Genomic DNA, 20,551 nt, shown 5'->3' with positions numbered 1-20,551 from the left:
CCAGACCCTAATTCTCTTTTGAGCCACAGACCTAGAGCCCTTCCTGTCAAATGGACAACCATCTCCTAGTAGCTTGTAAGCACACCCAGGTCCACGTGCTCATACTGATCTCATCCTCTTTGCCCCCAAACCTGCTTCTCCTCCTGCTCTCCCTTCCCAGGCACTCCCCCTACCCAGTTACACCTTCCAGATACCTGCTAGACTCCCACCCAGTCTAATCCTAACAATTCTGCCTCCTGAAAGTTCTCATCCATCTTCCCCCATCCCTGTTCACTTCATCCCACTAGTACCGTCCTAGCTCCGGCTCTCACCGTCTCTCATCTGGTCTAAAGCAGGGACTCTGGATGACTTTTTCTGTCTGCCTTGCAACTCCTTCTGCATCCTCCTGCCACCCTGCCACCAGTGTCACCTCCCCAAATGGAAATCAGCTGCAACTCTTAGAACCTCTCTTTCCTGCAGTTTAAATTTGAGTTCTATAGCATTACAGACAAGAATGCTAATGGTACTTTGCTTCTGATGGGATCGGTTTGTGCTTCCAGAGCTTGAGTAGGAATTTGTCCAGGGGCCTGTAGTGTAGACAGGCTAGATTTTCATTCTTCCAAGGGGGAGGGAGAGACCATAAGTATTGATACATTCTAAAAACACTGCTCAATGCCCTGGCACTCTGATCTTTATCCAGCACGTTTCATGAAGGTGCGTCCCATCTGGCTATATCTCCCAAGAAGATGCTGAGAAAAACACAGAAATTATTTGCCAGGGCAGAGACTAAAGTAAGCCCCAAGTGAGACACAAAATGTAAGAAGGCCCTTACTCTTGGGTCGTGCAAGGCCATATTCATTTATTCAGCCAGCTATTTATTTTTCAGTCGTGCTCTGCAGCTTGTGGGATCTTAGTTCCCTGACCAGGGATCAAACCCATGCCCTTGGCAGTGGAAAGAGTAGTAACCATTGGACCGCCAGGGAATTCCTAAGGGTCACTTTAAATTTTGCATCATTGGCCCCTCACTAGCCTCACCCTCACCGTGTGCATGTGTTCACCTTGCTTCTTATGTTATTAGTATGAACCGTGAAAAGCAGCCTGGCTACAAATTACCAGCAGTTTACGAGTTTAGAGTCTGGCTAAAATTAAGTGAGCCCTTTAAAAACTTAGGCTACATAAAAACAAAACACCTGGCTGGGTTCACCATTTTGGAAAGCAATTCTGCCAGTTATACTGGAACTTTAAATGTTCTTATGCCATTTGGTCTAATATACTTCCAGGAGTCTACCCTAATTAAATAATCATGCACATAAACAATGACCTTATATACAAAGATATCCAGACAGAATATTTATAATAACAAAGAGAAAGCAGTTAAATATTGTAAGCAGAGGAAGATACTTAAGCAGTTATAATTGTTATGACACTTTTTAGTGTGTTCATTCCAATGATAACACTATATACTTCAAATAAGAAAATATGCAGATAAAATCACATTAAGTACAATAAGGTTACAAAACTATATGCATAGAAAAACCCCAGTCTAGTTAATATTCAATACATGCTTATTAAAAAAAACAGAAGAAAATACACAAAAATGTTAACAATGTTATTTCTAGGTTTTGGGGATTATGGGTGATTTTTGTGCATTCAAAAACATTTTTTAAAAATAAAAACAAAACAAAACAAAACATTTTTTTCCTGTGGTTTTTAAAATAATGTGTCTTTCATAATAAAAATAAAAGTTCCTTTAAGTAATTTTTAAAAGAAAATTTATTTTGCTTTCAGGACTCACTTTGTCATTTTGTGTGTGTGCGCGCTCAGCCATGTCTCACTCTTTGTGACCCTATGGACTGTAGCCCACCAGACTCCTCTGTCCATGGGATTTTCCAGGCAAGAATATAGAAGTGGATTGCCATTTCCTTCTCCAGAGGATCTTCCTGACCCAGGGATCCACCCTGAGTCTTTGGATCTCCTGCATCGGCAGGCAGACTCTTGACCACTAGTGACTCACTGGTATTCCTAATAAGTCACCCCTCTAACTCTGGCTTGGGAGAGAGGCAGAAAAGTTTTTGGTGACAACCAATAGAATTTGTTGCTGTCATCTGTAATCCTCGAGAGCACATTTGGTTCAGATCATCTCTACGGCGGCTCCGCTCCACAAATGCCACTGTTTGTCCAGCAGCCTCTGACGCTGACAGTGATGAGACACGTGTCTTGTGCACAACAGTCTGTGTCCTGGGCTCACCACGACCAGTGGATATCTCAGCTCCTTAACTTTGATATGTTGCTAAAACTGTTTGAAACAAGGGCTGTGAGCCATAGCTGGCTGTTCAGAAGCCCAGGTGCGAAGGGCTCTCTCAAACCCAGAGTGGGTCTCTCAGGAGTCAGACACCCAGCCCTCCCACTAGCCCCAGACTCCAAGAAGCCGGATTTCCTTTCATATTCATCAATTTTGCTTTTTTTAAAAAAGTTTTTGGCCACACCTTGTGGCATGTTGGATCTTAGTGCTCTGACTGGGGATTGAACCTACACCCCCTGCACAGGAAGGAAGAAGGTTTAACCACTGAACCACCAAGAAAGTCCCATAGTAATTGATACTTATGACCTCTGCTCATCTTACATTCAGAGATGAAGAAAGCTAAAGCTCAATTTGAACTCAGGATAATAAAGAACCAAGAATCAAGAATGCCCTTCCTGCCTCCATCTCTTCATCAGTTAAGAGAGAGCTGGTTTTGGGGGTGGGGAGTGGGGTCTCCAAATATCCTATTTTATTGATGCATATCAGGCAAACAGGTGTGCAGACATGCATTTCCATTACCAGCACAGTCACAGAGCCACCCTGGTGAAGCTGATGCTGAAGGATCGGTCTGTTTCTGTCTGAGCTCCTTCTGCGGGCTGGCACAGCCAGGGCGGCACGTACCTTGCTGGCAACCATCAGCAGCTGGTCCTCAGGCTGGTCCACCCCTGTACCCTCCCAGTTTACACATGGGGACAATCTAACGATCCTCCGGGCCATATAGCTTGAAGAAAGCTGTTTTGTTCTCTTTTAAAAGATTGTAAAAGGGATCTACACATCTAGCAGAAATAATTAGAACTCACATAATCATTCTCACTAATTAGAGGTCCCATCAGTCATTTGAGAATTCCCAGATTTTCTCCAACCTAGGATGCAAACATCAAATAATTGCCCTTGTTATTTTTAACATGCATATATGCTTTTTTTTTCCCCAGAATCTTTTCACCCAGGAAAATTCCTAAGAGACTGGAGAATATGCAATGATAGCACTGTACCAAATCTAAGCATCATTTAAAAAGAAAACATAATTCTAACATCGTAAAAAGAGGGGAAGGAAGCAGGAGAACAAAGGGAAAAGGAGCAAGAAGGCAAAGGGCATCCCCAGGAAACACCACATACTGGAAACGATTCCACAATGAAACCAGAAGCTCGCTGCACACACCATCTCCCCCTAAATCCTCTGTGCTGAAATGTCCACTCACCTGCCTTTCTTTGACATCTCCTGTATGTCTCTTTTTCGCCAGTGCACTCTGCTTTCAGTAGGCAAAACCCACGCCCACCACAAAAAGAAAACGCCAACTTTCATATTCTGGATGGCCAACGTGGGTTTCCAAATCCAAATAGTTCTCTGAAGAAACAGCAAAAAAAAAAAAAAAAGGAAAAGGATGTTCTTTTTCTCTCTTAAGACATTATCGGTCTGTTCATTATTAGAAAGATGTTTATTCACGGAAAAAAAAAATTCAACCCACAGTCTGTAATCTGGAGAGCAGGAGAAAGCAATTTCCACTAAACCTATAAATCCTCCTACGTCAGATGTCAGGGATTTTCTGCAGGGAGGTTGAAGTCCTGTGTCCCTGGCTAACAATTATTTTGGCTGGTCTAAATAAGCTCATCATCAGACCTGGTGAATTAGTTCAGAAAGCTCTGTATGAATTTCTGGTCCAACAAATAGAAGGAAGTAAGGAGGAACCAAAACAATTCCCAAATCCAGAACTGCCTGAGGTGCTGAATTGCTTCTTATGCCCCGAAAATGAGCTCCTCCCTGGATCTATTTTAAGCTTTTAGCCATTATTATTTGCTTCAGCTGAGGGCTGGATTTGGACAGTTCCCCACCCCCACTCCTTTTTGTGGATGAATCTGTGGAAACTCAGGGCTCTGTAACTGGGTGGGTTGTCTATTTGGCTAACACTTTAGTAGGGCTTCCCTTGTGGTTCAGCTGGTAAAGAATCCACCTGCAATGCAGGAGACCTGGGTTCAATCCCTGGGTTGGGAAGATCCCCTGGAGAAGGGAATGGCTACCCACTCCAGTATTCTGGCCTGGAGAATTCCATGAACGGTACAGTCCGTGGGGTCACAAAGAGTCAAACACGACTGAGTGACTTTCATTTCATTTCAGTAGAAGGCTAATCCTTGTCTGGTGGACCCTCCAGGAATCTTCTCATCCTCTACGGATGTGGTTTTTATTTTCTTTGTTTTGTTTGTTTGTTTTGCTTCGATGTGGAGGATAGTAAATGCTTTCTTTTTCTGCATTTTTTTCTGTATACTGGAGTCTGTTTGATCTACAGTGTTGTATTAGTTTCAGGTGTACAGCAAAGTCATTTAGTCATACATACACAGTATCTGGGAAGAAGGCAATGGCACCCCACTCCAGTACTCTTGCCTGGCAAATCCCATGGATGGAGGAGCCTGGTAGGCTGCAGTCGATGTGGCTGCTAAGAGTTGGACATGACTGAGCATCTTCACTTTCACTTTCCTGCATTGGAGAAGGAAATGGCAACCCACTCCAGTGTTCTTGCCTGGAGAATCCCAGGGACGGGGGAGCCTGGTGGGCTGCAGTCTATGGGGTCGCACAGAGTCGGACACGACTGAAGCGACTTAGCAGCAGCAGCAGCAGCATACAATATCTGAACTTCCAAGGTGGCACAGTGGTAAAGAGTCTGCCTGCCAATGCAGGAGGTGCAAGAGATGCCGGTTCCATCCCTCGGTCAGGAAGATGCCCTGGATCAGGAAATGGCAACCCCCTCCAGTATTCTTGGATGGAAAATTCCGTGGACAGAGGAGCCTGGCAGGTTACAATCCATGGGGTTGCAAAGAGTCAGACAAAACTGAGCACACACACATACATATATCTGTTCTTTTTCATATTCTTTTCCCATATAGATTATTACAGACTATTGAGTAGCATTCCCTATCCTATACACTAAGGTCCTTATTGATTATCTATTTTATATGTAGTAGTGTGTATGTGTTAATCCAAACTCCTAATTTATCTCTCCCCACCTCACTACAAACAAAGCTAGTGGAGGTGATGGAATTCCAGTTGAACTATTTCAAATCCTAAAAGATGATGCTGTAAAAGTGCTGCACTCTATATGCCGGCAAATTTGGAAAACTCAGCAGTGGCCACAGGACTGGAAAAGGTCGGTTTTCATTCCAATCCCTAAGAAAGGCAATGCCAAAGAATGTTCAAACTACCACACAAATTGCATTCATTTCACACACTAGTAAAGTAATGCTCAAAATTCTCCAAGCCAGGCTTTAGCAATACGTGAACCGTGAACTTCCAAATGTTCAAGCTGGTTTTAGAAAAGGCAGAGGAACAAGAGATCAAATTGCCAACATCCACTGGATCATCGAAAAAGCAAGAGAGTTCCAGAAAAATATCTATTTCTGCTTTATTGATTATGCCAAAGCCTTTGACTGTGTGGATCACAATAAAATGTGGAAAATTCTGAAAGAGATGGGAATACCAGACCACCTGACCTGCGTCTTGAGAAACCTGTATGCAGGTCAGGAAGCAACAGTTACAGCTGGGCATGGAACAACAGGCTGGTTCCAAATAGGAAAAGGAGTACGTCAAGGCTGTATATTGTCACCCTGTTTATTTAACTTATATGCAGAGTACATCATGAGAAATACTGGGCTGGAGGAAGCACAAGCTGGAATCAAGATTGCTGGGAGAAATATCAATAACCTCAGATATGCAGATGACACCACCCTTATGGCAGAAAGTGAAGAACTAAAGAGCCTTTTGATGAAAGTGAAAGAGGAGAGTGAAAAAGTTGGCTTAAAACTCAACATTCAGAAAACGAAGATCATGGCATCTGGTCCCATCACTTCATGGCAAATAGATGGGGAAACAGTGAAAACAGCGGCTGACTTTATTTTTTTGGACTCCAAAATCACTGCAGATGGTGATTGCAGCCATGAAATTAAAAGAAGCTTACTCCTTGGAAGAAAAGTTATGACCAACATAGACAGCATGTTAAAAAGCAGAGACATTACTTTGCCAACAAAGGTCCATCTAGTCAAGGCTATGTTTTTTCCAGTAGTCATGTATGGATGTGAGAGTTGGATTATAAAGAAAGCTGAGTGCCGAAGAATTGATGCTTTTGAACTGTGGTGTTGGAGAAGACTCTTGAGAGTCCCTTGGACTGCAAGGAGATCCAACCAGTCCATCCTAAAGGAAATCAGTCCTGAACGTTCATTGGAAGCACTGATATTGAAGCTGAAACTCCAATACTTTGGCCACCTGATGCGGAGAGCTGACTCAGTTGAAAAGACCCTGATGCTGGGAAAGATTGAAGGCAGGAAGAGAAGGGGACGACAGAGAAAGAGATGGTTGGGTGGCATCACCAACTCAATGGACATGAGTTTGAGTAAACTCCCGGAGTTGGTGATGAACAGGGAAGCCTGGAGTGCTGCAGTCCATGGGGTCGCAAAGAGTCAGACACGAATGAACTGAACTGAACTGAACTAAACCATGCCTTTCGCTTTTGGTAACTCAGTTTGTTTGCTAAGTCTTTTAGTCAGTTTTTGCTTTGTAAATAAGTTCATTTGGATCATTTTTTTTAGATCTCACTTATATGTGATATCACATGATATTTATCTTTCTCTGTCTGACTTCATGTAGTATGATAATGTCTAGGTCCATTTGTGTTGCTGCAAATGGCATCATTTCATTCTTTTTTATGGCTGCGCAGTATTCTATTGTATATATGTACCACATCTTTATCCATTCACCCATCAATGAACATTTAATTGCTTCTATGTCTTGGCTATTGTAAATGCTGCAATGAACATTTGGATGCATGTATCTTTTTGAAGTATGGTTTGCTCCAGATACACACCTAGGAATGGGATTGCTGGATTATATGGTAGCTCTATTTTCAGTTTTTTAAGGAACCTCCAAACTGTTCTCTATAGTGGCTGTAACAATTTACATTCCCACCAACGTGGAAGAGTGTTGATTTTCTTTACGCTATTTTACAACCCTGTGAAAGGTAGATATTAACATGTAGAAAACTAATAGTAATACATATCTCTCCTGTCCATAGCTATGCAAATTATTCCTCTTGTCCACTAGAGAATATAAATCTCTGAAAAGCAAATCCTCATTTGAACCAGTTATAGCATGTTCCCTCACTAATTAATGAATTAAGCAAATTCTTTCACATGTGTTCATTTTATGGTTATGTGAGTCATAAGTAAATCCTCTTGTGTAAATCAGAATAAAGCACTTTCAATAAATACATGTTGGAAACAGTTCAACACACAGAAAGAAAGGCAGAATATCTGATGTCTCCAGAAGTCAATATAAGCCAAGCATCATTGGATACTTAGTTGATTGTGTGTGTGTGTGTGTGCGCGCGCGCGTGCACATCTGTGCTCAGTCATTTCGGACTCTTTGTGACCCCATGGACTTTAGCCCACCAGGCTCCTCTGTCCATGGGATTTCCCAGGCAAGAATACTGAAGTGGGTTGCATTTCCTTATCCAGGGGATCTTCTCGACTCAGGGATTGAACCCAAGTTTCCTGTCTCCGGCATTGGCAGGTGGATTCTTTACCACTGAGCCACCTAGGAAGCCAATAGTGACTTGTTGAAGAACCAAAGTAGCAAAGAGGGATGATTCTGGGGTTGAGTATATTAAAAAGTTCTCCAGGCCAAGAAGGCATTGAGAAGGACATTAAATGGCTTTTTGATGCCCAGATTAGAAAATCTCTTTCTTTCTTGTTTGGAGAACCATGGACTAGCTCCAGCAGCCAGAAGCCTGGACATAACCACAGAGAACAAATCTGGATGGCGTCACAAGGGCATTTCCTACCTTTTCTCAGTAGCTTTGTAGAGAGCTGGCTCAGCAGATCTGAGTTAGTGCAGTGGAAGCACAGGCTGATACCACGTGCTGAACTTTCCCAACAGAGCCACTTCTTCCTTCACCAGGAAGCTCCCATGGCAGAGCTGGATGGTAGGAGCCCACCCTGGAGCCATTTAGCCCCAGTCAACCATGCCCAACACAACTCAGGGGGATCAGGAGAGCTCAGAAAACTGTGTGATCTTTGCTACTTTCCTGCTTGTAAGTACTCTTGATGGATGTTGTTTTGTTTTTTTCCATTAACACCACATGACTCCATTGCAGAGTATCTGTGTCCGTCTGCAGGACGTGGACATGGGAAGGAGTTGACAAGACATCTGAAGATAAATAAGACAGAAGAGTAAAAATTCAGAGGCAAATAACCTAGGCTGCTGGGGGTGTCTGCTGCATATGATGGCCTTTTTTGTCTTGCTGCCCTTTCTTGGTGTGTGGTCCTTAGATGCACAAAGCTGGGTGGCCACGAAGACTGTGGTCCCGGCCACTGAGAGAGGCAAGGAGAAGAAATGAAAGGCAAGCAATTTCACAAGTGACACAAGAGCTGTAGTCATCACTTTTATTTACATTCCATTGGCAAAAACCTGGCCACATAGCCACTCCTAGCTGTGAGGAGTCTGATAAATGCAGTCTCTAGCTGAGTCATCTTATATTCAGCTAAAATTCCATCACTATGGGAAAAAAGGAGAGTAAATTTGGAGGAACACTCAGCCATCTGCCAAACTCTCCAACTTTGCTTTCCATCTTAGGAATCAGGTAGCAGTGACTAGAATTGCAGCTTCTATTCCAATAAACCCCTTTTGTTAGGGTTTACTGGGTCCCTTTCCTCCTGGCCTGCTTTATAATATAGAGCTAAACTTTTCAGGTCAGTCAGAGCATCCAGACTAAAGAGAAAGGGGACAAAAGTCAGTCAGACCATTCATCTGAGGCTTTTTGAAAGGCTGGTATTTATGATGAGCAGCTCAGTTACCACCCCAGTTCTGCACTGCTATTCTAATTCAGGTCAGAGTCCTTGATCCCTAGGTCCTTTAAAGCCCATCTGTAATGTGCACTCTCTTTCTCATTTCCCTGTTGCCCCTTCCCTGTTGAACCACCAGTCCCACTAAAAACACTTAAAGTACTTAATTCAAGTTATTTAATATGGCAACGACAATAGGCTGTCTGGAGACTGTGCGTGCCAAGTTGCTTCAGTCGTGTCCAACTCTTTGCAGCCCTATGGACTACAGTCCACCAGGCTCCTCTGTCCCTGGGATTCCCCAGGCAAGAATACTGGAGTGGGTTACCATTCCTTCCTCCAGGGGATCTTCCTGAGCAATGGATCAAACCTGCATCTCCCACATTGGCAGACAGGTTCTTTACCAGTAGTGATACCTGGGAAGCGCATTCAGAGACTACCCACCATCCATACAGAAATTTTCATCTCTAATGGGAAATCTAAATTAATAAGAAGCTTCAGGTACTTGAGTTAACTTTTTTTTTTACAGTATAAGTCTTGTGATCTGAACATATCTTATTGATATCCCTAAGATTTTAATCGTCAGTGAGGCATATTAGTTTTGCTCATCACTTGGAACCTTAGCTGGTTCACCATGGGTGCTCCATAAATATTTAGTATATGAATAAATGAACCTATTAAATGCCCAATGCTTTTATTTCTTAAGGAAGATAATGTATAAATATATTTACATTTTTTCTAAGTTTAATTTTGAAATATTCTAAAATATTGTTAACTATTTCAGATGCTCATGTATTAATACATTTGGGAGAAATTTTTCAACAACAGTGTTTGACACAAAAATTACTCCTGACTAGTACTGATACCATTTTTTAAACCCAATACTGTAACTGCCCCAATTCTCTCACTTTGCAAGTTCATTCAAATCCAAACCACCCTATTTAGTGCTTCTCTGTAAAAAACCTCCCCTGATCATAGTAGCTCACTCTAAGCCCTTTTCTTCTGTATACTGATAGCACTTCTATACCTCTTACCTTTGGCATTTAATTGTTGTTGTTGTTCAGTCACCAAGTCATGTCCTGCTCTTCGTGACCCCATGGACTGCAGCATGCCAGGCCTTCCTGTCCCTCACCAGCTCCTGAAGTCTGCCCAAGTTCATGTCCATTGCACCGGTGATGCCATCCAACCATTTGGCCCTCTGTCGCCCTCTTCTCCTTCTGCCTTCTGTCTTTCTCAGCAGGCATTTAATTATCTGCTGCCTAAAATGGTTGACTACTTGTTTTCCCATATACTGTATTAGTCTTCTTTCTCTAAGGAAGACTATACAAATGTCATTACTGTATTTTAGTCATCTTTTAATCACATCAGCACTGAGCACAAGATCTTGTATACTGTTAGCTGAAAAATGACATCCCTTTTTTATTTTATCTTTTGGTGTCCTGCACAGCCCACAGGATCTTAGTTCCCCAACCAGGGACTGAACCCAGGCCATGGCAGTGAAAGCACTAAGTCCTAAACACTGGGCCACGAGGGAACTCCCCTCCTTTTTGGTTCTTTATTTCTCACGCCTGCGTGCATGCTAAGTTGCTTCAGTCATGTCCAACTCTGTGCAAAGCTATGGACTACAGCCTGCCAGGCTCCTCTGTTCATGGGATTCTCCGGGCAAGAATATCGGAGTGGGTTGCCATGCCCTTCTCTTATTTCTCATTATTATAGCCGAATAATAACTGTTTCATGAATGCTTAGATCATTTATCTGGTGCTTCTCTGAACAAGCCATCGAACACTTGGCCAAAGTCCTTTGGATGCTGAGTAACTAGGTCTCCTTCCTGTGAGGCAACCACTACCACCACTACTACTACGTCACTTCAGTCGTGTCCGACTCTGTGCGACCCCGTAGACGGCAGCCCACCAGGCTCCCCCGTCCCTGGGATTCTCCAGGCAAGAACACTGGAGTGGATTGCCATTTCCTTCTCCAGTGCAGGAAAGTGAAAAGTGAAAGTGAAGTCGCTCAGTCCTCCTGCTTTGGCAAGTTCTTTCTACCACAAGCCATGAAAGACTTTTATAATATGGTTTTTAGAAGCTATAAATATTAACTAGCAATGAAAAATCGATAAGTAAAAACACATATATCATCTCCCACCCTTTGAAAAAGAGAACAAAGGAGGCAGCAGTAAAGATTTCTATTTTTTTTAATTACCATAGGACTTCCCTGATGGTCCAGTGGTTAAGAATCTGTCTGCCGATGCAGGGGACTCGGGTTCAATCTTCAGCCCAGGAAGATTTCACATGCTGTGGGGCAACTCAGCCCATGAGCCACAACTACTGAGCCCATGTGATGCAACTACTGTAGATCACACGCCCTAGAGTCCATGTTCTGCAACAAGAGAAGCCATCACAATGAGAAGCCCACACACCCCAACTAGAGAGTAGCCCCGTTCACCACAAGAGAAAGCCTGAGCACAGCAACGAAGACCCAGTGCAACCAAAAATAAATGAATAAAATTTTAAAAAATGACCATAATTTGCTATGTTAGTTAACTTTAATTTTTCCCACCATCAGGGTAGAACTAGAAATGAATGGAGTACTTATGAAGTACATGGTATTTTCAGCACAGTCGTGGACATCTTGGGTGACTTTGGACATGTTTTGACTTGCTGTGCTGCAATCTCTCACTTGGAGCGATAACCCTTCTAAGTTACAGATCCATCTAGGACTAAGAATAAATAACAAATATCTTTAAAGCACTGGGTCAATTAAAAGAATAATACTCAATAACATCCTCAACAAGTGACCCAGGGAAAACCAATAGATAGTTTAAAATGAAGAGTAGTCCAAAGTAGTTACTCTTGGCCCCTATGTCAGCCCAGCTAGTAGGTGGCCTTGGGGAAACTGAATGGAGTTCATTAATCCATATAAGCATGATATCTGCAAAAAATAAAAGATTGACACAAGCAGGTTTAAACAGAAATGTATCACCTCTCAAGACAAGAAGTCCAGGTGACAGGGTTGTTGGATTTAGTGATGCTACCAAAAACCTGGTTCTTTCCTTCTCTCCTCCTTTTTCCTTTGGCCATCGTACTCATGGTTACAATATGATTGCAAAAGCCAACAAGCTTCCACTTTCATTCCACATTCGTATCCAGTGGGAAAGAAGGAGGAAAAGCTTTCTTCCAGATCATAATAGATAAGCCCTATACTTCAGTCTGACTGGACCAAGAAAGGTTCTAAGTCCACTCCTGGACCAGTTGCTTTTACCAGGTTAAAACATGCTCTGATTAGTTCAGACTAGACAGGATCTCTTCTGGACTAGGAATGGGGAGATACTTGAGCAAAACCAAAGTTCTGATTCAGGAAGAGGGAAAACAGGATGACTGCTAGCTCAGCCACCAGCGGTGCCCATTGCTCACCAAAGGTGAAAGCATTCAGTTTGCAAAAGCCCAAGTGGCTCCAGCAATTAAAAAAAAAAGTTCAAACCCATTTTGGAAGTGTTTGGAAGTGCAACTGAAAGCATAATGGCCTTCAGTAATGTCTTTTCTCCACAAAAATATTATAACTGCGACTGTTGTTCAGTTGCTAAGTCAAGTCTGACTCTTTGCGACCCCAAGGACTATAGACCACCAGACTCCTCTGTCCATGGGATTTCCCAAGTAAGAATATTGGAGTAGGTTGCCATTTCCTCCTGCAGGTGACCTTCCTGATCCAATAATCGAACCTCATCTCCTGCAAGAAGACAGGCTCTTTGTGGTATTAACCTTTGAATTACATTGCAGTTCCCAGGTGGCTCAGATGATTAAAAATCCGCCTGCAATGCGAAAGACCCAGGTTCGATCCCTGGGTGGGGAAGATCCCCTGGAGAAGGGAACGGCTACCCACTCCAGTATTCTGGCCTGGAGAATTCCCTGGAGAAGTCCATGCGGTCGCAAAGAGCCGGACACGACTGCGCGACTTTCACTTCCCTTGACTTCACTCCAGTAGGAGAGTCAGTGCAGCCCTGTCGCCCTCTACTGGAATCACAGCAAAATTGTTGAAGGCAACTTAATTCCTTCCCAAATCTGTTTTTAAAAACCACATTCTTCTAGGTTCGAGTATGCAAAAAATTTTATTATCTCACTTAACACGTTTCTAGGTTCAAGTATATAAAAAGTCCCCTTGTTTTCTGTTGATGGACTTTGATATTCTTGTTCTGGCTCCAGGGGAGTCACTGTGGAGAAGAAAGGAAATACTGTGAGATCAATCTAGGTCTAAAGCTGCATTAATCATATGGAGCCCCTCAGGGAGTCTGTTAGGATGGAAGAGTGGGTGAGGATATGGGGTCCCCTCAGCAGCCTTTGAAGGCAAAAGGACAAGGGGGCGGCAGAGGATGAGATGGTTGGATGGCAACACCAACTCAATGGACATGAACTTGAGCAGACTTGGGGAGACAGTGAAGGACAGGGAAGCCTGGTGTGCTACAGTCCATGGGGTCACAGACAGTCGGACACGACTGACCAACAGCAGCAGCAGCAGCCTTACATGGTCTGAAAGCTGGATGTAAAACACAAGGACTTTTTGTCTCCAAAGCAGCTGGACTACTAAATAATTGTAGTTTGCAATCAAATGGCCCTTTGGCATTTATAAAACATTTTTACAAGATTCACTGGGCCCCAAGAATGAACTCGGAGGCAGACTTAGGTTACTACTTTTGCTTCATCAGTGAGGAAACCAAGGCCTTAAGACATCATTTTCCCCAGGATATGTAGCTAATAAATAGGAAAATTTGTGCTTTCAGTCCCAGGGCCCATGCTTTTCTATTGACTCTATATCCTGCTTTCCCTTCCTGGCTGGTCTGTAAAATGATTTTGTTATCTTACTCAATATGTTTCCCAAGGCAGTTTGATGACAACTCAGATCTTTTAGTTAATTAGTTCCAGATTTTTCCCTGCTAATTTGAGAAACTGATTCATTAGCATGAAATAAAGGGTTTTTCTGGCAGTGGTTTAGAATGAATTCTTTGAGTCAGAAGCCACATTTGGACCTATTCAACTCTTGAAGAAAAGAAAGAATGTAATTTAATTGTATGACTAAATAAACAACAGGCTTAAACTGAACTCATGAGTCAACATCCAGCAGAAAAGGACAGTTGTGCAATTTAATATGTGACAATGCAATTTAATGTTCTAGGGGTAGACAATTTTTCCCTTCTTCCATTCTAGCTTCTTTGGCTGGTCTAATAATTAAATTGACATAAGACAGATTAATAAGAGAACAACCAAATTTAATTTTGTATATATAGGATTCCCATAAAAATTTGAGACCCAGAGTTAAATTGGGCAACTGAGACTTATATGCCATCCTTGGTCAAGCATTGGGTAGGGGTACTTCCCTGGCAGTACAGTGGATAAGACCCTGCATTTTCAAGGCAGGCGGCAGGGGTTTGATCCCTGGTCGGGGAACTAGGATCCCATATGCAGTGCAGCCAAAATAAAGAATTGGACCACGGGCCTGAGTCTTCCAAAGGGAGGAGGGTAATTCACAAGAAGATAAGAAGAGCTGGTATTTGATGGTTAAATGTTCATCCTTCCACGTAGATAGGTCGTTCAAATAAAATGTTGTCTCTACTAGGATCTCTTTTCCTGGACCAGGCCCCCTATCTAAGTTCTTTTAGGCAGTTAAGGGAAAGTAAAAGTCTTCCCTGAGTCTGCTGGGTCTTGATTGCCTTCAGTTCAAAACAATCCACATGCCAAAGTGGCCTATTTGGGGGTGACTTATTCACCTTCCCTTCACTATTTAACTTTTTTCAGCATGTCACTTTCTTGGCTCATAGATTAACTTTGTTTGCATATAATTTAGTAAAATAAGCTAACAAATTCCATTTTTTCTTTGAATCTGTTAAAAAATCTTTTTAAACAGCAAGTCTCAGACTGTATTCGTCTCCATGTTTTCAGATGACATGGTTCTTTGCTTTAAGGAGAAAGAAGGTGCTGGAGATTGAGTCAGTGACATGGGTTGTTTGTAGCCTGTGTCCACCTTCTGCCCTCTGAGAGTTGGGGTTAGGATTTCTTTGGGGGCCTCTGCAATTTCTCTCCTCCATGTTCTGCCTCCCCACCGAGAAAACACCCAGGACAGCTCAGATGTGAACATTACAGGTACATGGAGGGTTGTAGCCCTTCACTGGTGGTGGCTCAAATGTACAGAATCATGACTATTCCAGCTGGGAATACGTGTTGGGGCTCCCCAGGTTAATTCACCTCATTTAGTAACAGAACACAGCTCCAGATGGGTTATTTGGTTGTAGCTGCTTTTTCCAAGTGGCTATAAAGTCATAGAAGGTTCTGGTTTTATTAGTTCCATTTAGGTACAACTGTAATTTCCTGTTTTTAGTCAATGCTGGAGAGAGAGCTGGCCAATCCCTGGTGATGTGGTCTTTGGATCCATGACTTCTGCTTTTAATTACTTTATGGGTGGTGTGCTACGTCACTCCTCTGTCCATGGGATTCTCCAGGCATTAACACTGGAGTGGGTTGCCATTTCTTCCTCCAGGGGATCCTCCCAACCCAGGGATCGAACTTGTATCTCTTATGTCTCCTGCATTGGCCGGCAGGTTCTTTACCACTAGCGCCACCTGGGAAGCCAGTCAATTGTTCTATAGAATATGCTAAAGAGAGCAGCTGCAGGTGGTTTTCTCAGCTGGTTCTTGAGTTGTGTATTCAGTTGTTTCAGAAGTTGCTGAGTGAAGTCTCATCCACCTTTAGTATGTCCACAGCTCACACTTTGAAACCTCAGTGTTAGGGAAGTGCAATTTTTAGACATAACTTTTTTGCTTAAAAACCATGTTTTACTTTCAGGTCAATTTACAGGCATTAGTCTGTTGATCCCTAGTAATTTTTTTTTTAATTGAAGTATAGTTGATTTACAATGTCTCAAGTGTACAGCAAAGCAATTCAATTATATACATATATATATGTACAACTTTTTCAGATTCTCTTCCATTATAGGTTATTACAAGCTATTGAAGATAGTTCCCTGTGCTGAACAAGTAGGTTCTTGCTGTTTATTTATCTTATATGTAGTAGTGTTTGTCTGTTAATTCCCAATTCCTCATTTATCCCTTCCCTCCAACTAGTAATTTTTAAATGTAAATGAAAAGCTGGTCTGTCCAGCCCCACCTGTCCACACCCAGTCTTGCAAGCTTCTTCCCCAGCTCAGTTATTCATGGCCTCTCAGACAGAAGGAGGTGGCCACTGAGGTGCTGAAGGAGTCTGTTAAGAAGCAAGTCCAAACTGCGCAGGCACTGGGGATGGAGACATTTAGTAAATGACCAAATGGCCTTGGGTGTAGGGATGCTCACTTCTTAGCATTCAATGCCATGGGCATTTCCCACATCAGTTGGACACCATGCTGTGTGTCCTGGGAAAGGCAGCTATAGGTGGGAGCTCCTGGGATCTGTTCCAGCAGGTTGGTGGTTTTGATTATTGTGCAAATACAAAGTTTACACCAAGAATACGACTGGCTGAGCTATGTCACAGCAAGCCTCTAGGACGACCATTAGCTTTTAGGCAAGCTTTCATTTCTGTTACATCTGTTAGATAACATGCCAAAGAATTTGAATATAGCAACCCTCCCACGAGGAAATAAAGGCTGAAGACAGTTCCTGTAACGTGGGTGGCTAGGAGGAGGTATAATGACAACTTCTTAGAAAGACAGATGGCACAATAGTAACAGCTCAGATTAGAGCCAATTCTACCTGGGTTCAAATCCTAGAGATGCTATTTATAGCTGTGTGGCTTCTGGGTGGTAAACCTGCACAGGCTTCAAGTTTTTCGTCTGTAAAATGGAAATGATAGCAACAGTGCTTATTTCTTGGGGAGGTAAATGATTTAACAAACAAAAAGTACATGACGTGTCAAATGTTCCACTCTAGTCTCTCAAGGGAAAACTGTGAATTCGTTACAGACACCACCCACCTTGCAATTAGAGCTCTAAGCTAACAGTTTCCCATTTGCTTCTCACAACAGCCCTGGGAGGTTGGCTAGGTAGGAATTAATGCCTCTATTTTACACCTAAGGAAGCTAAGAGCCCAAGAAAGTTCTCTGCTGTAAAATGGAATGATGAATAGCCCATCAGGAGTGGCTCATCTCTAAATTGTAGACATGCATTTTCCAACCAAGCCTATTTCATTTGGTTGCAACTGATAGATAAAAACCTTTCAAAACTACTTTTATTTGTTTATTTTTATTTTTGGCTTTGCTGGATCTTCATTGCTGAGCAGACTTTCTCTAGTTAGAGCAAGCAGGGGCTACTCCCTGGTTGTGGTGTTCGGGCTTCTCATCGGGGCGGTTTCTCTTGTTGAGGAGCACGGGCTCTAGAACACAGGCTCAATAGTTGTGGTGAATGAGCTTAGTTGCTCCGCAGCCTGTGGGGTCTTCACCACTGAACCACCAGGGACTCCTGATAACAACTTGTTTAAACTGCATGAATTCTGCTTCATCCTTCCAACGTCTACAAATTCCTCACTCACCCACTGTGTTCAACCAAAGCAAACTTCAAGTGTATGTTCGCCACCTCTGAGCTTTAGCCCAGGAACTTCTTTTTTTTTTTAAGACTTTATCTTCTTTGTTCTCAGTAAAGGAAAAGAAAAAAAAGAAACTCATTCCTCTTTTCTTCTTTCCTTTTCACTGCAACAGAAGTCGTAACCACTGGACTGCCATGGAAGTCCCTAATCCAGGAATCGGATGAACATGTTTCTGTGCGATGTCAGGCACACACTCACATACACCTGCTAGTTTCTTTGTTTATGAGTTACAACGTCACTATTTGTTACCATCATTATTATAAGAAGCTTTATTTTTCCAAACCAGAAATTATCCAAATGTCTACCACATGAGAATGGAAGAAGAAATCATGGTTTATTCAAACAAGAGGCTACTTCTCAGCAGCAAATAGGAATGAACTACAGATACATGTAATGACATGAATTCATCTCAAAAATGCTATATTGAGTGAGAAGAGCCAGACACAGAAGGGAACCTACCTTATAATCCCATTTATATGAAGCTTTAGAAATGACAGAACAAATTTAATGGTGATAGAACTCAGAATATTGGATGTCAGGTCAGGGGGAGGTGAACACAAGGAATTATTAGAAATGTGGCAGGTAGGGACTTTATGAGGTGTCAGAAATGTTCTGTCTCTTAATAGAAAGACAGGTTAAGCAGAATATACTTTAAAACTCATTGAACTGTATACTTAAAGTCTGTGCATTTTACTGCAAGTAAATCATATCTCAATAAAAGCTGTCAGCCTTTTAATCATAACTGTATAATCACCTACAGCTGACAGAGTTAGGGGACAGAAAAGCAAACTTAGTTACAGACATGCAGAGTTAGAAGCAGTTAAAGTGAAAAAAACTAGGAATGTTCAGGCTTGAACAAAAAGTAGTTTTGAAAGGTTTTTATCTAATTAACTCTGTAGGAGCTGCACTTCACATCTATTTCCCTTTGACCGTATGCTAAATACATCCTGTGTCTGGTATTTATCCTTACAGGACCCTTATCAGAAAGAAGGCTGAAGAGCCACCAAACGGCCAGAATCAATTACTGGGTTACTGACACCAGCCTATGACTGTCTTTGAAACAATGCAAGAGGAAGAAATCAAGTTCTTAACACCTTTGTTCCTCATCACAGACTCCTGACTGTGAGCCCTCTTCTAATATAAGCCCCTAAACTCCTCATGGAGGGGAGCACAGTTCCTGAGGCATGAACCTACTGTGTTCCCCTCTCCACTAGCTGAGAATTAAAGCCACTTTTCTATTTCTTCCAGACTGTATTTCCATATTTTAAAATTCCGCTTCAGTGACAGAGAAAGCCAAGACTTTAGCCAGCAACACTTCACCTTCGAATGCAGGGTGTGAGGGTTCTATCCCTGTTTGGGGAGCTAAGATTCCACATGCCTCTCAGCCAAAAAAACATAAAACAAACATTGTAATGAATTCAATAAAGACAAAAAAAGGGGGGGCACATCAAAAAGTCGGACATGACTGAGAGACTGAACTGAACTGAACTATGAGCAATGAATTGTTTCATGCAAATCCACCCACCTGGTGGGTTGAACGCAATTATGGAAGATAGCACATTTCAGTCGGTGTGTAGAATGAAAATCCTTGACACTCCCGTGAGGTTTATGTGAGAAATGAGTTAGGAGCCACACATCCAGCTCTCGCTGCGGTGCCCTTGGAGCAGAGAGTGCACTCCGCACTCCTCCCTTTACACAGTGCAGTTGCCCTGCCCAGAGGCATATGGGATCCTAGTTTCCCCACCAGGGATCGAACCTACACTCACCTGCATTGGAAGTGCAGAGTCTTAAGCACTCAAGACTGCTGCTTCCCAAGCTGGGTCCACAGATCCAGTAACCAGGTTATACTTGGACCATTTCCACCAACTCCAGTAGAAGAGTTTGAAGACCCCACCATTAAAACCACAACCTCATCCAGGCCAGTTATGCCATAGTATTCTTTTGAAGTCCTTCAAGAAAACTAGAGTCTAAAACCATCTCCTATTGTAAATAGCAGTTCTCTGAACATTTTCCCTTCTGCCCACATAAACGTTTTGTACTTGAGAGACTGGTTCCTCTTCTTTGCCAAGGAAGCCCATCATCTATCTGCAGGATTTTTAAAAAATATTTATTTATTTTGCTGTGCCAGGTCTTCACTGAGGCACATGGGATCTTTAGTTGTGGCGTGTGGGATCTTAGTTTCCTGACCAGGGATTGAACCTGTGCACCCTGCATCGGGAGTTCGGAGTCTTAACCACTGGAAATTGGGGAAGTCCCCTACGTGCATGATTGATCCCACCTAGCCTCTGGCCTCCATCTTGCTTTGTTTGTTCACAGCCCTTACCCTTCTCAATTTTTATGTTATTATTTGCCCCCAGCCCTCCTTTCCCCGACTTGAGAGTATTCCTTCTTACTGTATCTGTGACAGTCTTCAGTTTATTCATTTCTCTGATCAGCATTCCTCTTCCCACCTAAATAAGTACTCCCAAGCTTTTATCTCCAGACCTCCTCTCTTCTGCTTTTCTTCTGAGGCGTTTTGTTCCCCTTGATAGAGCTTCGTTGAGCACATCTGGGAAGATAGTCCCAAATCTTTATTCCCTTCAGCCCTAGACCAGCCTTGCTAAGTTTCTACTTGATATCTCCGCTTGCCTGCCAGACCCAGACTCCTCACCTTCCACTGAACTAGCGTCTTCCTCTGGCTGCTGGTCTAAGTCAATGTCAGCACACAGGTGGCACTTCTAAACATCACTGAGCTTAACATGAACTTTCTCCGCTATCATCACCATTATTTTCCTGCTTCATTGGTTCCCTGAAACTCAGCAGCTTTCCATTTTTTTTTACTTCATGGTCTCCCTTTTGCAGAGGGAAGATCAAAATCAAAGTGGTGTTGAAGAGTCCTAACTTTCTAAACTGGCTTA

The 20,551-nt window shown here is 42.7% G+C and overlaps 2 long non-coding RNA genes across 4 annotated transcripts; one reads left to right on the top strand and one right to left on the bottom strand.

The window, feature by feature from the left end:
* Window positions 1-616: 616 nt before the first annotated feature.
* Window positions 617-15,631, bottom strand: LOC129619970 (uncharacterized). Of its 3 annotated transcripts, XR_008698325.1 has the most exons (6): window positions 15,331-15,631; window positions 11,300-11,476; window positions 8,104-8,468; window positions 3,481-3,626; window positions 3,082-3,144; window positions 617-2,275 (listed from the first exon to the last, which is right to left on the bottom strand). It is a non-coding gene; the product is annotated as an uncharacterized LOC129619970 (long non-coding RNA). The 3 variants fall into 3 exon arrangements; XR_008698323.1 differs by having other exon boundaries at window positions 617-3,144; XR_008698324.1 differs by lacking the exon at window positions 8,104-8,468 and having other exon boundaries at window positions 617-3,144.
* LOC129619974 (uncharacterized) lies at window positions 14,778-19,019 on the top strand. The gene is made up of 3 exons (XR_008698329.1): window positions 14,778-15,228; window positions 16,078-16,118; window positions 18,627-19,019. It is a non-coding gene; the product is annotated as an uncharacterized LOC129619974 (long non-coding RNA).
* Window positions 19,020-20,551: the final 1,532 nt, after the last annotated feature.

Source organism: Bubalus kerabau, chromosome 9 (genome assembly GCF_029407905.1).
Source record: "Bubalus kerabau isolate K-KA32 ecotype Philippines breed swamp buffalo chromosome 9, PCC_UOA_SB_1v2, whole genome shotgun sequence".
NCBI classification, from domain to species: Eukaryota; Metazoa; Chordata; class Mammalia; order Artiodactyla; family Bovidae; genus Bubalus; species Bubalus kerabau.
The sequence above is the reverse complement of the archived record's forward strand: the minus strand, read 5'-3'. Positions and strand labels throughout refer to the sequence as shown.